The sequence below is a fragment of the Metopolophium dirhodum genome, chromosome 9 (genome assembly GCF_019925205.1).
Source record: "Metopolophium dirhodum isolate CAU chromosome 9, ASM1992520v1, whole genome shotgun sequence".
Lineage (NCBI taxonomy): Eukaryota > Metazoa > Arthropoda > Insecta > Hemiptera > Aphididae > Metopolophium > Metopolophium dirhodum.
The window spans coordinates 12829239-12847848 of NC_083568.1; the positions used below are offsets into that span (position 1 = coordinate 12829239).

Below are 18610 nucleotides of genomic sequence, written 5' to 3' on the forward strand. Positions count from 1 at the left end.
TATTGTCTGTTCATATTTTCATGGTATATATTATAATTAGGGTATATTAATTGTTATCATAACTATACTTTATATAGTTCGCACAGTATTTTTTTATAACACAATATTACGTTTGAAATATTATTATTTAAAGTTATTACGCATTAAAATGTATTTATCTAGTAGTGAATCTGTATAATATGCTTGAGTCCGCGCAGAGTACTTGTGTCGTAATGATATTGTAATGTAATATTCTGTATTTTGTATTCTCTCGCGATGTTATAAAATAATATTATGTTCTCTGACCGTATGCGCTGCGGTATCCTAAAGAATATGTACTTTGAAAATTAATTTAAAATACGACTCGAATACTTTTTTTTGAGTAGGTACCCACAATATTTCTTCTCAGTAAGTTTTCATGAAGTTCATGCGGGGAACAATACAAGTTCGAGTCATCAAGGGTCATTTCAACGGAACGAACAGAAATCGAATTGCCAAGAATTTCGTGCTATCTAGAATCTTCTGTATTCGAAATACTTTTCAAATAATCATAAAACATTTTTATTCAAATTCTTTTAATTTATACGGTTTTTTTCTTTTTAACAAGTCATTTTTTTATGCTTCGCAACATTATTTGTTCAAAATATTATTCTATCACCTACCTTCTATAATGTAACTATAATAATTATTCTATATGAAGTTATATTTTGTTATTTCAACATAAATAAAAATTGTCCTAACACAATCATTATAATGTGATTGAATAGTATGTTTGATTGAAATTTGAAAGCACAACTCACAAAACTATTACCAACGAATAAAACAAACTCAACCACCAAAAAATAAAAATCAATGGTAATGATAATTGTTTAAAACATAGTAAAAAATATACTGTCTTGAGAACAAAAGTAGGTAGGTATTTAAAATCGTAGTCAAACCCAATAAAAGTCTACATATTTTATACTTTCACTCAGATAAATAATTTACTGCAGGTGAAAAGCGCTGGCTTATGAAAACTGACTCGTTATATAATCGAAAGGGATAAAACAATATTATAATATCTTACCAGTGAAAACGTTATCCCCTTCCACTTCAAAACTCGACTGAGAAACAATCTACGAATATGAGTGTGTTATAATATATACAAACAATACCTAACAGGACGATGAAACCCTACGGATCGTATAATTTCGGCGAATTTGAACCCATTCGTCTACCCTCACGACGTTCGCCCCGATATCAAAATCCACGAAAGACGTGGTCGGTATAACCTGCAGGTACTCGTCAGGTGGTTATAGGTACTACAGCCCACCTGAGAAAGTATTGTGTTCAAAAGGAAATATATCTACCGCGTTGTGTACAAACACGCACAGCTTCGAGCTTTTAGTTTTTAATCTGTGCACCGCATTTATTTATCCGATAAAAGTACGCGTGTACACACCGCGGTTTAGCGTCAAGAAAACGCAAACACGATACCTCTCCTACAGCGTACAATGTATATTTTGTATAAGGAGTGATCCGTTTAACGAGAGACGTATTCTCATTATTTCAGAAAACACCAAAGTTTTCGAAAATGGTTCGTTTAAGTTGGTTACGAAACAAAGTTTTTTTTAAAAAGTATTTTACTCTTTTGAATAACGACATACGTTTTTAAAGTCATATCGCGAAGCGGGACACTATACCTATTTATTGAGTATTTCGATCTATAAAAATCAAATTTCGGACATAAGTGTTTTGGTGTTATAATAGTGTTTTAGACGAGCAGAGTATGGTGGACCGAAAATTTGCAAGGGGTACCCATGTTGTAGCAGTACCATTCCGCTCAGATCATCTAAACTTTAAATAGTATAACTCATTAACTATACCATAGTCTAAAATGTTTGTTATTGATGCATCAATAAAGCGCTCCAAAAAACATTCTTCTTTGGAATAATAAAACAAAAGTGTATGTCGTCAATAAAAAAAATGAAAGTCCCAAACGATAAAAAAAATAGTAAAAACTATTAACGTTATAGATAAGTTTTGTGTTTATGACGACTTGAAACGATAATATTATGTAAAACGAAATCATTTTCAAAAACGTCAATAGTTTTTGAAACAAAGACGGTGTCTGACGTTAAATTATGGACCATCCGATAGTAAAATAGTACTTAATATAATTACGAATAATACTGCATAAAGCGTACGACGGTGTATACATATATTATAATATATACACATGATGGGTACCTATCGGGTTTTCGGGGATTAGATTTATCTCGATATCGCGTGGTTTACAATATTATATTATAATATCCCCCGGCCATCCGTGGTGACACATAATTCGCTGATCGGATAAACGCCAATGGCGGAGACCATAGTAGTAATATTATTATTTATGTACGAAAATCTCTCGAAAGCTTTACGTCACCCACACCCTAGAATATAATCGGTCATTTGTTTCGTATGATGTTATATGACGAATATAAGACGTGTAATTAATCACGTCCATAAAATATACATCACACGCATCAAAATATTGTATGTGTGTGCTCCGCGTAGTTTTGATCCCAAATTATTAGCGGTTCGCTCGCATTATAGCTGCTAACAACTGTTCAAACTTCGTTCCATTAAATTTAATTATCACTTTGAGATTATATGAAGAATATTTGTCGGTTATTATTTAGAACGCGTGTAATTATTATTATTATCTCGCAGACCGCGATGTATGCCCGTTGTTTGAATAGCATACTATATACAGTTTAAAACGTAATTACTATTAGTTCAAAGTTCAGGTCTCCTAAGACATAAATACTGCCGCAGTAACGACGCGTGCAAAGGGAACGAGGTACATAATATTATATTATAGGTATGCTTAGTTTACTTTTTCAAATAAATTCATCGTAAATACGTCCTATTTTATACTTAAGATCGTTATAGAAATCTGAATAAAAATGTTAAACGTATTATTATGTAAATTCGTAAATAAAAGTTTATGGAAATTACAAGTCGTTTCCAAACTTTTTTTACGATTCGAGCAGCACCCAATTTTTGGATATTTATACGATAGATAGGTTCATATATATATATATATATATACATTTAGGCGTATAGCGTTTAATTAAACGTATTATATATATATATTAAATATGTTTTCAAACTATATATACTGCAGGAGCATAAAACTTTAGGTACTATTAATTATTCGGAAAATATGTTAAACACAACCCAGTAGCCCCCGTCCTATATTTAAGTACGGTTTAATATTCAGAGAGTTACCGAATAACTAATACAACAACATTAATCTTCGGCCTAAAAAAAAAAAAATAAACTCATACTTTACCCGGCGGTAAAATATTTAAAGACATTAAAAGACGGGTGACAATTTTAAAAACTTGTTTACCGCGATAAAAAAAACTGATTATAAATGTATTTACACGATAATATGAAAAAGTCTCGGAAGCCCGAATAGCCGCATTATTGTGGATTATAATTTATTATACAATATTATCATAATTCATAATGAAAACAACGACGGCGAAAATAATGCGCCTCGCGATATTATCATAGGTACTATTATTAGGTACTATTATACAAGACAGTTTGTTATAGCAGCTAGGACCATATTATTTTGTACGACGATTTTCCAAATATTATTGTCGTATCATAAAGTTCAATAATATTATGATTTAAACCGATCGATTTTTAGAATAAATTATTCTCATTTTTCATTCACATCTCTCCCTCACGCTTTCGATCAAAACTTTTAGGTTTCTGTATTATTAACTATTATGATACAATGCCATAATATAATATTTATTATAACCGTTTTCGCGACTGATTGTGTAAATAAATAAAATCAGACATACGGCCTTTAGCAATAGCGCTAGAAACATATTTTGACGCAACTATAAGCTCCCTCGCCTTTGTATTATACTATATTATATTTGTATTGTAAAACGAATACAAAACATTTAAATATATGGTTCTGCGAACACTCAAAACGAATAACTCAAAATGTTCGGATAACGTGCCATATAAAAGTCATGTATAGGCTTAGGTATTTAAAAACAAGTTAGGCATTATTTTCATAGGCTTTTAAACATTCTTATATGTAAAGTTAAAATGGCTTCTTACGACGGTGATACATAGTTGCTGGTACAATCAATCGGACTCCTGTTGAAGACGCGTCGCCTTAACTCGTTATAGAAATAAAATTAAACACCGCCCCGCACAATATATAATAATAATACACCGGAGGTAGGTTTCACACGTTTCTCGCTTTAAACTTTTTTTCCCCTCCGTTCTCGATCGTTCGACTATCTTATTTGTTACACAACACTAACTATATATATATATATATATATATATATATATACACACTACTAACTGAAAACGCATTTAACGACGTGTAATTTACCAGCATCGCGTATAATAGTGGAGGAGGATGAGATACAATATAATGTATATTATATATAGACGGGACTTTACGGAATACAAAAAAAAAGACTACAGCCCCGACGACAATGGTGACGATGATGTAATCCCACACACACACACACACGTGAATACGATTGTTGCGTAATAATATGGCTGTAGATGATAAAACTCGAAACGTTTCCCGAAAAAACAAAACAAAAATCCTAATTTGTTCGGGTCGCGAATGACACGACGCGCACATCGAGTGGCGGTGTATAGTGCAATCTATATAACATAATATAATACTCTTATCGACGCCACTGCGGGAGAGGGTTCAAGTGGCACGCGCTGTAACAATCGTCCTTTTAAAACGAGTGTACAATATTATGTATATTATTATGTGGGTAGGACTTGTTTGCATCGAAAAATAAAAAGGACAGCTTATTTTATCTGTTTTTGGGACCCGCTTCTATATACCAAATAATATTTAGTACGCGATATTTTCCTCGTTATCATCGAGCGCTGCACGAGCAATTATAACACGACATTATATTATAATAATATAATAATAATAATAGTAAATAGTTGCACAACAAACTCGTGCCCCGACATAGTTTGATGATGTACGTCAAAATATACCAACAATCCAACGAACAATTCTGACTTCTAAAAAAACGGTCGTAAAGGAGGGTGAAACTGCAAATATTCTTAATGGCAAGCTGCGAATAATATCATATTAGTATAGATTAACTTTGTGTTTTGTCTTATCTTGACGAACGACGAGTCAACTACCGAAAAATCTTCTGAAAATGGGCGGCACTAATCGTTGGCCAAATTCGATCCAAACATCCACTGCACACATCGAATTATGATAATCATATAATATCTACACAATTACGAATGGTGTCGCGAAAACCTCGGTAGAAAATAAATCGAGATTCGAAACCAATTTTGTCACACTGCACAAAACTATTTTATAATAAAGACTCATTCACAAACACTATAAACCAAAACCAAAATAAAACCGGACAACTATTCCAATAATCTCCTAAGCCGCGAAGAAAACGTCCATTTTTTCTCACCGTACCATTCACGACGATTTTCCATTGAATCGTATTCCCATCACAGCCATTCACAAGTGGTGTTGGTCAATGTGACAAAATTATAGTCTTGTTCGACCCTCCATAATAGTATTCATGATAATATTATCATCTCCAGCCCTACGGACTACGATACTCGCCACCGTTTTTCGAGGATTACGTTCCAGACGTTCCTATAGGTTTGGATGCACATCAGTCACCTATATTATCAACAGGTTCCTTATAGGAATAATTTATCGTATCATAGACACCACTACAATGCTTGTTTTGAGTTTATCTTGTTTACGTATCATGTGTGTATAATATTATTGCATAGATTTGGAGAATCCTAGTAAAACCTTGTAAGTAAAAGTGATAAAAAATCATTAATTACATGTATAATTAATAATCATTAATAATTGGTCCAAGCGCGCTTGTTGTTATACACAGTTTTATAAATGAAATGAATTTATCATAAACAGACATGTATATTGCATATTACGTTTAATAATAATAATTATGTCATTGGAGGGTTCTTTGTTTTTTCCCCGCCATGTATACCTCTGCAAAGAAGGACTTCGCTTCTATAAGATCTGTACTATACTCGCGTATTTCACTCGACCGATGGCACCAAATATTTTATTACAATATTTGACAAATAATGTAGGTACTTACATCGTTACAAATCCCCGCGGAAAAAAATTAAAATAAGCTCTCGGGGATATCTGACTTGATGTCCATGCAGGTGCAGGTGTCAGGTATACATGCCAGGTACATAATATGTTAGTATTATGTTTTTTGTCATTATATCGTTATGTTTATGACAAATCACGAATATAATACAGATGTGTAAACGCCCAGTTGGTTTATAATGCAGTTTAGAAAATACATGTATGAGAAAATCACTATAGATGAATTGTAATAATAAATGTGCACTCTTATTCCTAACTAACCACGGCGTTTTGGTGTTAAACCTGGGAGAAAAATTATTATTTACTTTGCTTCCAGTGAAAGTTTGGATGTTTGGAAAATAATAATCTGGGAAAGTGTTATGCGGTTAGGTTAGGTTAGCATATTTTATTCAACGGTATACCTAATGAATTTGGTTGAAATTGCATTAATATGGCAACTTGGGTGGTAGCACTGCGAGCGTACCTATCGTAATAAAAATACTCTACCCTACACTATCTAGACCGGTGCAGCATCGAGACAACAATTTGCAAACATTTGACGCACCTCTGTAGCGAGCTGCAGTCGTATCTAGAATATATTTATATGACCATGTACACACAATTTATTACAATCGTTGTCAATGATAATAATTGATTTTCGTTCGTTGTTGGAGACCCCACGTGATCGGTTTATACTTTATTATACCTATAATCTGGGGGTTATAACGCCCGATGTGACTAGGGATTGTACGGCAGTGGTATTGTAACGATATAATATGCTAATCGTTTAGTATACGTACGTAGTAATAATACCTTATTAGAGATAATAAAGAAATGGATAGGCCCTGCCTACACCTAATGCACGGATAGTTAATACTTGTGTCTAAAACATAGACATAATAATATAAACATATTTTTTATATATCTCTGTATACATTATACACCTATATATTTACATATCCCGAATTAAACGCTATGGATACCGCAGTGGTTAGCTGTGGTTATAATACGGTTACGAATATACCATGAGCCTGGTAAGAAGTGTCAACTGATACAATTGGTGATATTTGTTGTCGTTGTTGATTGTTTATAGGTTGATAAACTTATTCAAATAACCACCGTTACTAGTTTTGTCTTCGGGCACACAATATCATGGGCATCCATTTCTATATAAAATACATCGATTATTATATTGTTACAATAAATAAATAAATAAATATTGAATAATAAATAATAATAATATTATCTATGCGACTATTATAATACCTACACCGTCGACTGCCCTAATAACAATAACATAGGTACCACGTGGGGTTATCAGCGTTTATGGCCGAGACGAATGTCGGCTACTTTACTAGCGTATATATTATAATAATATAATAATATATTAGGGTCATTGCGAGGATATTATATTATTATAATATAATATTTCGACCGCGTGCGCGTACGCCCAAAAAGGTCAGCGCTTGGGTCGTATTATCATGACGGTAATAATATAACCAAGTTATGTGTAATCATAATAATAATAATAATAATAATAATAATAATGTGATGGTTATCGAAATGTGCAGGTAATATAAAATTATATATTTCGTGATGTATGAGTTTATGGCGACGACGGTCTCTCGCATAATATATTTTCAGAATCAATACAGTTTTGTTATTAATTAATAATTATTATTGTTTTTCGTCGTCATATTATTATTAATGCTGCCCACCGTCGGGGGTGGCGCGTGCGACGTTATTTTCATGGTATATATCATTATTGTATTATTATATACCGCATACATGTAGTATTATAATACGCATATTTTAATTATATGTATATATATATATATATATATATACGTCGCCTAGCTTATTTATTGATTTTTCGGTTGGAGTCGGTTGAATTATGAGTCAAAGCATAACTTAACTCTATTTCTCTCTCTCTCTCTGTCTCTCTCCCTCACTTTCTCTCTGTCTCTCTCTATCGCTACAAATATTGTGTTATATCGAATAATTATTTAGTTTCTATTTTTGACATCGCTAATAACGACGCGAACAATGAATAATTGGAGTACAATGCCGGTATCCCCGGGAAACCGGGCTCGATCGGCGAGTCCCTCTGAAGCCTTCCATTATCCACCATGCCACCGCCGCCCCCTCCCCCCCCCCCACACACAACAGGTCTCAACTCTATTCAAAGGTTTTAATCCCCGTGCGTCATACACCGCGTGCGATTATCGTATAGTTTTTGTATATATATATGTGTGTGTGTGTGTGTGTGCGGTTGTGTGGGCATTCATGCAATTTTTTGATAATTTTATTTTGAGATATACAGTATAATAATATTTTTATTTAAATATGATATATTTTGCCCTCTCGTCTCATAATATAATATGTTTGAATATTATTGGGATTCATAACGAATTTCGTAGAATTATATAGATATCAGTTGTAGATGAGCGCAAACACTACAATACTGTCTATACCCGTTGTGTGCGATTTCGGTTGTTTTCATATTTTCCACGATTACAATATAAATTGTATTTGGTTTTGCGTAAATATAATATTGAACGAGCCATAATTGATGTGATTAGTGTATTTTAAATTTTGAAAACCAATTTTAACGGATTTCGATACCAAAACTGCAGCGTTGTTCAAATATAACTCAACAAGTTTATTAAACAGATTGTTTCACATAAACATTACTTGCCGATTATCTGATACCTATATATAGGCCTATAGTTTATCTACACTTAGTTGTGCTGTGTAGAAACTATTAACGATTTATACGACTGAAACATGTAAATCGTGAAAACGTGTAATTAAGTGCGTACTAAAACAGAAAAACGGTCCAATCCTACAATAATTGTATTAATTATTAATCCGTCAAAAAAATCTAGAATATTAGATACTTGTCTTGTGGACGTCAAGACACAAAAAATAATATAATATTATGATAATTGCAGCCATTTCCGAACAATAATACGCGATTAGTGGCATACGATTATAATATTAATTAAATATGTACCATTAAAATAATGTAAATCACGATGAGATTTCAATACAGTGTAATAATATTAGGCATACCTGTACAATGTACATGTATATTTTATGATTTGTTTTTATTTTTTACGACTGACCTAACACATTGTCATTAAAATAATACGCAATACGTATTAGAAATATTCATGTAATTCATTGTGTACATATATTTATTAAATCGATTGTCTTATAGCATAATATTATATTATTAAGTATCTATATCGCGTGGGTAGAAGCAGGGAAAGAATACAGTACTTAATCAATTGTTGCAGAAATTATGGTTTCATAAATTGTTTTCATTGGCTATTGCGATGGTTGCCATTTCGCTGTATTATTATAATAATAATTATTATAATTATTTATTACCGCTGGCCCCGGCATCACAAAGTTACACACATAATATGTGACGTATCATACTTCAACTCCCCGTGGTTGACGTTACTTACACCTTAATAATGAACCTCTGCTTTTCTATAATATGTGCGTGGGCGTATTGTAAGTCATTATAATAATTATGTACAAAAAATATCGTACATATACGACGAAATATTGAATCTTGAGGACGTGACACCAAGTCTTGTTATCCGATTTCTTAGTTCAATCTCTCATAAGTGACTACATGTCGAAAACACGTCCCCTAAGTCTGGTATATAATATCTAGTATGACGTATAATATTCATATTAAGATTGGAAAGTGATTACAGATCTAATATTCCAATACTACGCCTATATCATTAAAATTTAAAAAAGTATGAACAATTTCAAGGAAAAACAATTTAAATTTAAATCACTAGGAACGCTGATACTATAATTAAACTATTATTATAACTATTATTATGAAGTCTTCAAAATTATTATTTTAATCAATTTTTATAAATAATTGTTTTGACTTTTACATCACTTTGAAGTCATCCAAATTGAAGTATTTTGAAACACAATCATATTCGCGATATAATTTATCTATCAGTGCACGTTTGGGGTGAGCTTATATAGATTTGGAAACTGCTGAACCAATTGACACCAAATCATGCACATATATTCTTTGAAGCTCGGGTAGCTTCGTTTTTCAACCCCTTGCTATAGGGTGGGCTCACAAATGAATTTAGTTTTTGAACACGAAAATCGAATATTTTTCTTGTACATCTTATATAGGGTTGCTGTTGGTTACTGCACGTATGTACGTAGCATATAGACTTGAAAGCCACTAGGCTGATTTTTATGAAAATTTCAGAGATTGTTCTTAATGATATCGGAAAAGTTTAAAGTATACCTTGAACTACGTTCGAAAATTTACCGAGTACTGATATAATCCGATACAGCTGGCAGATTCACAATCTCGATCGAAATAGTTTACAGAGCTAGGTACACCGACGCCGAATTTCCCGTGAACTGAGGTATACTAAAACCGAAACACCGTGGATAAAGTGACGTACGTACGTATTTTATGTGTTAATTTTTTCTTGAGCGAAATCGGGTTGTACAGCTGCTAGTAATTTAATATAAATTAACAATAAATATAAGAGGTTTTGCTCCTTAGCTTATTACATTATACTTTACATGTTGCTTTTTTCGCTTTAAACGATCACATCTATCACAATGTCACTTCATAATTTATAGGTATAAATAAATTGTGTACACTGTACGATATATGTACAAACAATTTACAATTTCAAAATACTCATAACTCGTTTTAAAATCAAAATATCATAAAAAGCTCATGATTTTGCCTAGATAATAGTCTTACATAATAATCTATTACCTTTAGATTCTATAAGAGATAAATTTACTATGATTTTTAAATTAATGGAGCTACACGTGTTCAGCTAAACGTAATATTATTGCTATGTTATGCACTAATATTGTAAGACGGAGACAACACGTCCTCTTAACGCAACGCGTTAGTTCGTTTTTTTCATAATGCAATATTTAACTACCCAATATACCCACAGAGAAGAGGAATCGTAATTATTTGACTGAATGACAGACGATATTAAATCAAAAAAATATACATCACACTGCGGTGCTGCGCCAAGTTGAGCAAATAAGCGAGACGAGCAGTGAGTTCTCCTCCGTCACCGGCTGACAGGACAGATTTATCGGTTATTTCTTTTCAACTGTATGGTATTATTATACCTAAATGTATAGTGGTAATAAAATATATCGTACTAAAGGAGTGCACCCTCACAAGAATGTGTATAGGATACTGCGGATATTTACTATAGGTATTGTATTATATTTTTCAGTCCACTACCACCATTTTTTTTCTATTGAGTGACGTCACTTTATATAATACGAGTACGTAATATAATTATTATATACTGTTCAAACGCTTTCGGATCATGGGAGGTGCGTGGAAATTATGGAAATCCCACACCTACACAAACTTTTGAAAATTGCGAAATAATAAAATGGTTGTCTCCCATTTTGCCTGCCAGTACAATTTATGCGTCTAACATATAATACTATAACGACATCTCCCGATGGATCGCGATTTATTTACTAAAGCCGCCGGTGGTAATAATATGGTCCATGTGACTTTCGAATTATAATATTATTTACATATTAATTACACCATTATTTTGCATGGTAAAATATTTTACCTAGACTTTCATCCTTATCGTATACACTGATTGTCTGAGATTTTTTTTTTAACACATTGACGGCCATGACGGCCATGACTTTAAATTGGCAAGATATTTTTATCAGGCTCCAGCAAATACTATGGCATTCATGGTACCTACCTATGTTGTAAATTAAATTGTACCTTTTAAAAACCATGACTGCTATAGCATGGTGTGGCCGTCAATGTATTAAAAAATAATGCAAATTTACCTGTATTTTGAGTTTAATATTCATTAAAATAATATTTAATAGAGTAAAAGCCCACCAGATATCCTCTGACAAAATGTTTATTGAGCATTACACTAGTTAGTATATTAAAAAAAAATCATTAAAATGTTATTATTTAAAATTTCATGTCTGAACTAAATTTTAAACTGCGTTATAGAGTTCATTACCAATAATAATATGTGAGATTTCTGATATTAGATTTACATACTAAACAATAATATTATATATATATATATATTGGGGGGTGGAGTGGCCGAGCGGACTAAGGCGTCGGCTGCGACGCAGTCGGCCCGAGTTCGATTCCTCGGTCGTGGGCGGCATTTTTCTTGGGACAAGTCACGGTGTCCGGAGAACAAGTGTCGCCATCCCCCCCACCCGGGCATGGCAGATACCTACGGGTGCCCAATCAAAAATTCTGCCAAACAAAGCACACACGTGTTCCTCCCCCTACCGACTTAATAACCTACAGTAAACTAAAAATAGCTAATGGCCTCAGCTGCCGGGCTCAAGATTAATTAAAAAAAAAAAAATAATATAATATACATTTTCATGAAAATATTCTCTAAAAAAAGAATTTTGATCATGTTTACACAGATAAAGCATTTCTCCCTAATTAAACAAATATTATTATAATTATGAGAATTCATTATATTGTGTTATTTTGTTTTGGTTAAAAGTTTTGTTCAAATAAATCGTTAATTAAATTCTTATCTACATGATTAAAAAGGTTTTAATACACGGCCACTCTATGTAAAGAACAATCGTCATCCATTTACTTTATTACTCATTTCGGGTATTATTTTAATGTATTTTTAGATCACCCTTTTAAATTTGGGTGATGAAGTATTTTGTTTGTCCCGATAAAAAATTGGATTGTGACTTTGCGAGGTTACCTCAGCTTAAATGTGACGAGGATGATAAATACTAATAATAAAAAAATTCACCAAATAAATACACATATTAATTTGTATGTACATAATATATTAGAATACTGTAGTAGGTACTCGATAATATAAGTATACCTACATAAATGACAGAAAACGATTAGTCTGTTTTCGTGATTAACCTGTTTGAGGTTATAAATCAATCTGCTATGAGGACCTTCCACAAATAATATTACACACTTTTCAAAATTGTCACCCCACGTATTACAATTTACTACACTCTGTTACATAACCGTTAACCATATTATACCCAACTTTTATGAGCCTTGAAATGTTGTTCATAATATTAGTTGCATCTATAAATTCAATTTTGTATTCTTATGCAAATAACCACGTTAACAATATAAATATGTAATTACAACAATGTAAAGTTATGTAGCGCTAATGGGCAAGTCATCGAAGTGAAATAATAAAGATCGATTAAATATAATAACGATATATGAATAATACATTGTGCTCAATAACTATCAATTGTCATATCGTATATTTCCATATTGTATGTAAAAAATATATATGCTACAGTGTACCTACTAAATAAATATACTTTATCGTATAATTATGTTTTTGAAAACAAAACTTTATTATAGTACAAATTATGACATAATAATTATATTATATTATATTATCTTACTCATATCATTTAAGTACTACAATTGTTTACATTGGTAATTATTAATAACATATGTATTATAGGTAGGTATAACTGTGTTATTATTTTTAATAAAAAAAAAGAACATTTCTTGGCCAATTACATAAGTAGTTGTATCATTTACATAAGAATTACAATATATATATTATAATATTCATGCGAGCAAAATAATTATTACGCGTTATTGTACGTTATGCTTTATAAGAAAAAAACAATAACAACAGTTTTAGCAGTGGAAACTATAATCCTATGACCATTTGACTTTAAGGTTTATTGTGTATAATATTTTACAATATGTTATGATGCACTTATGTATTTACTCTTATTTTTCCTAAAACCCTGCAGCACGTATAATAAACTTATAATAAAAGCTATACGTTCAGACGGAAAACATAAAATACGTTTATATCTTTATTTCCATTTTTCTTTTTGATGTTCTAGGATATCATACCGTTACTATGCACATATCATCTTGTTATTTTATTTAGTCGTAAACAAATGCGACCGTATAGAATACGCTAAAAATAAAACGTCTAACCAAAAATCGCGCAGTATAATAATAATAACAATAATAATAATATGTAGGTACCTACAACACGCTATATACTTATTTGCCAACGCCGAAAAATATCTTAAAATATTATGTTCGTTTTGCTTTTGGTTGATCTGTAAAAACTACAACATTCCAGCATATTATTTTGTGTATATATATATACATATATTATATATTTACAAAGTTGTTTTAACGATAATTTAAACACTTTCCGGTCGGTTTGTTTGACTGTGAAAGTTAACTGTGTTAAAGTTTTCAAAACCGTCTTTTTTTTAATAACAAAATAGTTTGTACCCGACTCAAGTTGTTTGTTATTTGTTAATAATATCGTTGAAATATAATTAGCTTGCCACTGACAGTTCATCTACCGATAATGACTTATCTGTGCAACTGTGCGTCCATAATATGCTACGAAAGTAAAATAAATTATATTTATGCGTCTAATATAAAACTGCAGTATTTCACAACTCGTTAATGTGACGTCTTGTAAAGACGGTTCTAAGCTGACACGTTTCGTTTTTAATAATAATTATCAAGTAGTAAAAATTTAGCGAAAATATTATGTACAATTTAATCGCAATCTTCATTGATCATTTATGACTAATTGAAGTGTGCACCTACCTATACATATTTGTTCAAAAAGATATAATAAATAACGAAAAAAAAATTACGTATTGAAGTATTCGACCGTTTATGGTTATTTTTGTTTCGACTTTTTGTGAGATTGATGATGTTTGCCAAGTCTGAAGCTGCAGTATTACTAAGACGAATAGTCGTACAATAAAGTGAGATGATATCTCAAAAATTATCATAAATAATGGGATTTACGATCACTAAAATTAGTTTCGTCAATACTGTTGTTTAAACTGTTTTAAGTATTGTTCAGTTATCTTTCCAAATCTGAAACCGGAATAATTGCATTAAGTTTTATTGCAAAAACTTTAAAGATTGATTTACTCGGATTACGCCAAAGTAAATCAACACGTCGATTTTCTTTTTTTAATAGCTTACCAACACGGTTTTTATGTTAAAATTGCAAAATGTAAAAATTATTGAAGCTGTGTCGGCTATATGTGGTCTACATCTTAAAAAATAATGTTTATAATTAAAATATTTTATTGTATATTATGACTGTCTAATGTCTATTACTTATTAGTTATTATTATTATGTATAAGAAAATCTTTATATTTCGAATTTTAAAGACAGGCCTATGTTTCACTTAATGTACGTATAGTTGATAGCTCTATACACTATTTATTGACTTTAAAAAATGTATAAAAAAAAAAAAAAGATTAGAATTACCTACTAGAAAACCACTTAACATTTAACATTACACTCGTAATTATTTATAATTTAATAACGAAAAATGCGTAACGAGATTTGTTGTATACTTATACTAGGTATAAACTATAAATGTATTATATGAATAATTGACATGTTAATGTGTTAATGTTAATCTTGGCTTACTATACACGGAAAATATGAAGGAAATGTATTTTTATCAACAATTAATAATATTATTAACTTTATAATTATTCAATTAACTAAAGTGACATGACAACAGTTTATATTTACCATATGAAAACCTTTTACCTTTTTATTTAAAATTTATTTATTTTGATTAATCCGAATCACCGGTCCAATTTCATTTGTATTCAATGATGCATACAATAACGATAGCAACAATTATTGTTTAAACTAGATAACAGAAAAATAAAATTCAAACAAAATGAACTAAACGTGTATTAAAAAATGGAATATAAAAAAATGGACATTTTCAGAATTTTCAATTTCAGGTAATAGCTTTTATATAGAAAACGAAAATATTAATATACTTTATTAGTACAAACAGCTTGTAGGTAGGTATGTAGGTAGGTAGGTAGGTACTCGTGCATTCAGTGATTAAAAAATATTTTGACAAAAATATCATACTATACCTTCTCGGAGAATAATGATTTGCGTTAAGTGATTAACGTTTTGTTTTTAGGGTCAAAATCCAAATATTGTCGATTCACGACAAACACGGTGGCTCCATTAGGCATATTATTATTGTTATCTAAGTGCATATAATCGAAATTTGTACAGTTGTAACTCAACGTAATATACATATTATTGTTATTTAACTTTAAGAAGTGAATGTATGCTCGTTAATAGCTATTGCAGGCGTTAGTAGAACCGTCGTATAATATGAGATTACTGCGACTATAAAGTATAATAGTAAAAAAAAAATTGTTGTTTTTCGTTGATAAATTATTATAATATATTATGTCATTGACAATATGAACCACCCAGTGTTATGTACATGTGCAATGTGCATACTTTATTAGCATAATGCCTAAGGGCATTTTTAAAAATGACAAGAAAAAAAAACATCGAGTAAAAGTACGCTATATAATGTGATTGTTCATTAAAATATAAAATATGTATTATATTCTATTCTATATTTCTATAGAAGAACGACACCTCAATACATAATATTGTACCTAATATTATAATACCTATACTTAATTTGTTTGTTGAAATTGTCCAAAATTGATCTACCCTTACTTAAAATAAATCAATTTCTTCCTTATAATAGTTATATAGGCAAAAGTGATTATTTGCTACTCTACCGACTATAATTAGGTATACTCTTCAAGTATTTTGTTTGTTTAGGGCAAATTAATACCCTTATGTTTGTTAAGCATATAATTTAAAATTATTAATAATAACGTATAAGATATAATATGTATATATACTCTATTCTAAATTAGATCAAGCATCGGCGGCGACCAGTTTTCGTTTCGCGACGGTCAGGTGTCGTCCCCACTACGGCGGCACGTCATGCGCTGCCACGGAACAAAGCCACGCCCATGCGCACAACTCGGCCGCCGAAGCCTGATCTTATTTGGAATAGAGTATAGATAATATTAATATACTGCGGTATTCGAGGATGCTACACCATTATTTACTGTCTTGGTCTATTCTATAAGCATTACTCACATTAATGTATCTACCTACCCCTCATTTTCGTATTTCCGAGAAATATCCATCCCATTAGGCTTTAGACGAAAAGTACCTATTACAGAGATGAACGAGGACAATATTTTTGAAGTTTGACCTTCGAGCTGTAGTAAACAAAATAAGCTGCACGTGCAGCTTTCTTCAATTTTATCTTCTAAAAGTCGTGTAGGTGGTCGATTCTTAATAATAATAATGTAGGTAAGGAATAAAAATATCTTGCGACTGTCAGAATAATGTCAAAATATTATAATAATTATATTTTGTTTATTTAAATTTCGTTTACCAAACATTATAATGATAGGTGTTTGCAACTTGCAAATTTGATAAATACAAATTATACTCAACGGACGCGAGTTTTGTAACGGTAATGTCTCCCTATAATACTACTCATGTCCAAATATGTTTATGGGTAGTCAATTATATAATAATCTTGTATGTGTTGCGCACACTCTTAAATAACAACGCGACCAATAAATAACATTAGATATCGTTTCGTATCTTGTCTGAAATAGTATTACGTTAGTTGACATTTCACCTACAAATCTTCACATGCATTATCTACTCCCATCACTCCTCCGGTGGACAGAAGTCATTCGTACGGTTTATTATATTACCATCGAACAATGATTATTATTAATCGATGAATGATTTTATTATATTATTGTATAGTTTCTGTTGTATACTTGTATTACAATTATTATTATACACCACGTCACGAACATAGCTCAAAATCATATACGGAAACGTGAGAGATAAACGTTCAATTAGCGTTATCTAGGCGTATCTATACTGGCTACCTGCAGCAACAACAACAATAATAATAATAATAATACATTATAGAATTAATCGTATTTCCGGTAGCAATATACATAATGTTATATTGTACACGATACGTTATCAGTGGTCTCAATCAACAGATGGTCCGTGCATCACTACTATCTTTATTGGATATTACTAGCAGCTGCTACTGTAGTTATTGTATAATATACACATACTCGTTGTTTAATTATAATATATTATTCTTATTATCATCTGCGCCGACATATAGTACGTATGATGACGATCATCATCATCGTATAGTGGCCTTTGTAAAGTCGTGGCCTCGGAATAATTTGAATCCGGGTCAATGGCGAATCAGTCCGACGCTCTTATATTATGTTTATCTATATATTATTATACTACTATATATATATATATGTAACGATTGACAATTTAAATAAATATATTATACATTCACGTTATAATAATATCGTCGGTGTCACCTATTATTCTATGCGAAGACTATAATAATATCTAGTATATTCTTATATTATTATGACGTAGGTATTTTTTCCGGACAAGACGCGTTTGCGCGTGTTCCCGATCGATTTTTTTCACTCTAAAATTAAGCGTCACATATTTGATATTATATTGCACATTATCGGTATTATTATACTATACACGGATAGAAACT

General features: G+C 31.2%; 1 protein-coding gene across 8 annotated transcripts in view; it reads left to right on the top strand.

Moving 5' to 3' along the window:
- Window positions 1-18610, top strand: part of LOC132952816 (cAMP-specific 3',5'-cyclic phosphodiesterase) — a 680524-nt gene that overhangs the window by 595996 nt on the left and 65918 nt on the right. The gene's annotated exons all lie outside the window — the stretch shown is intronic.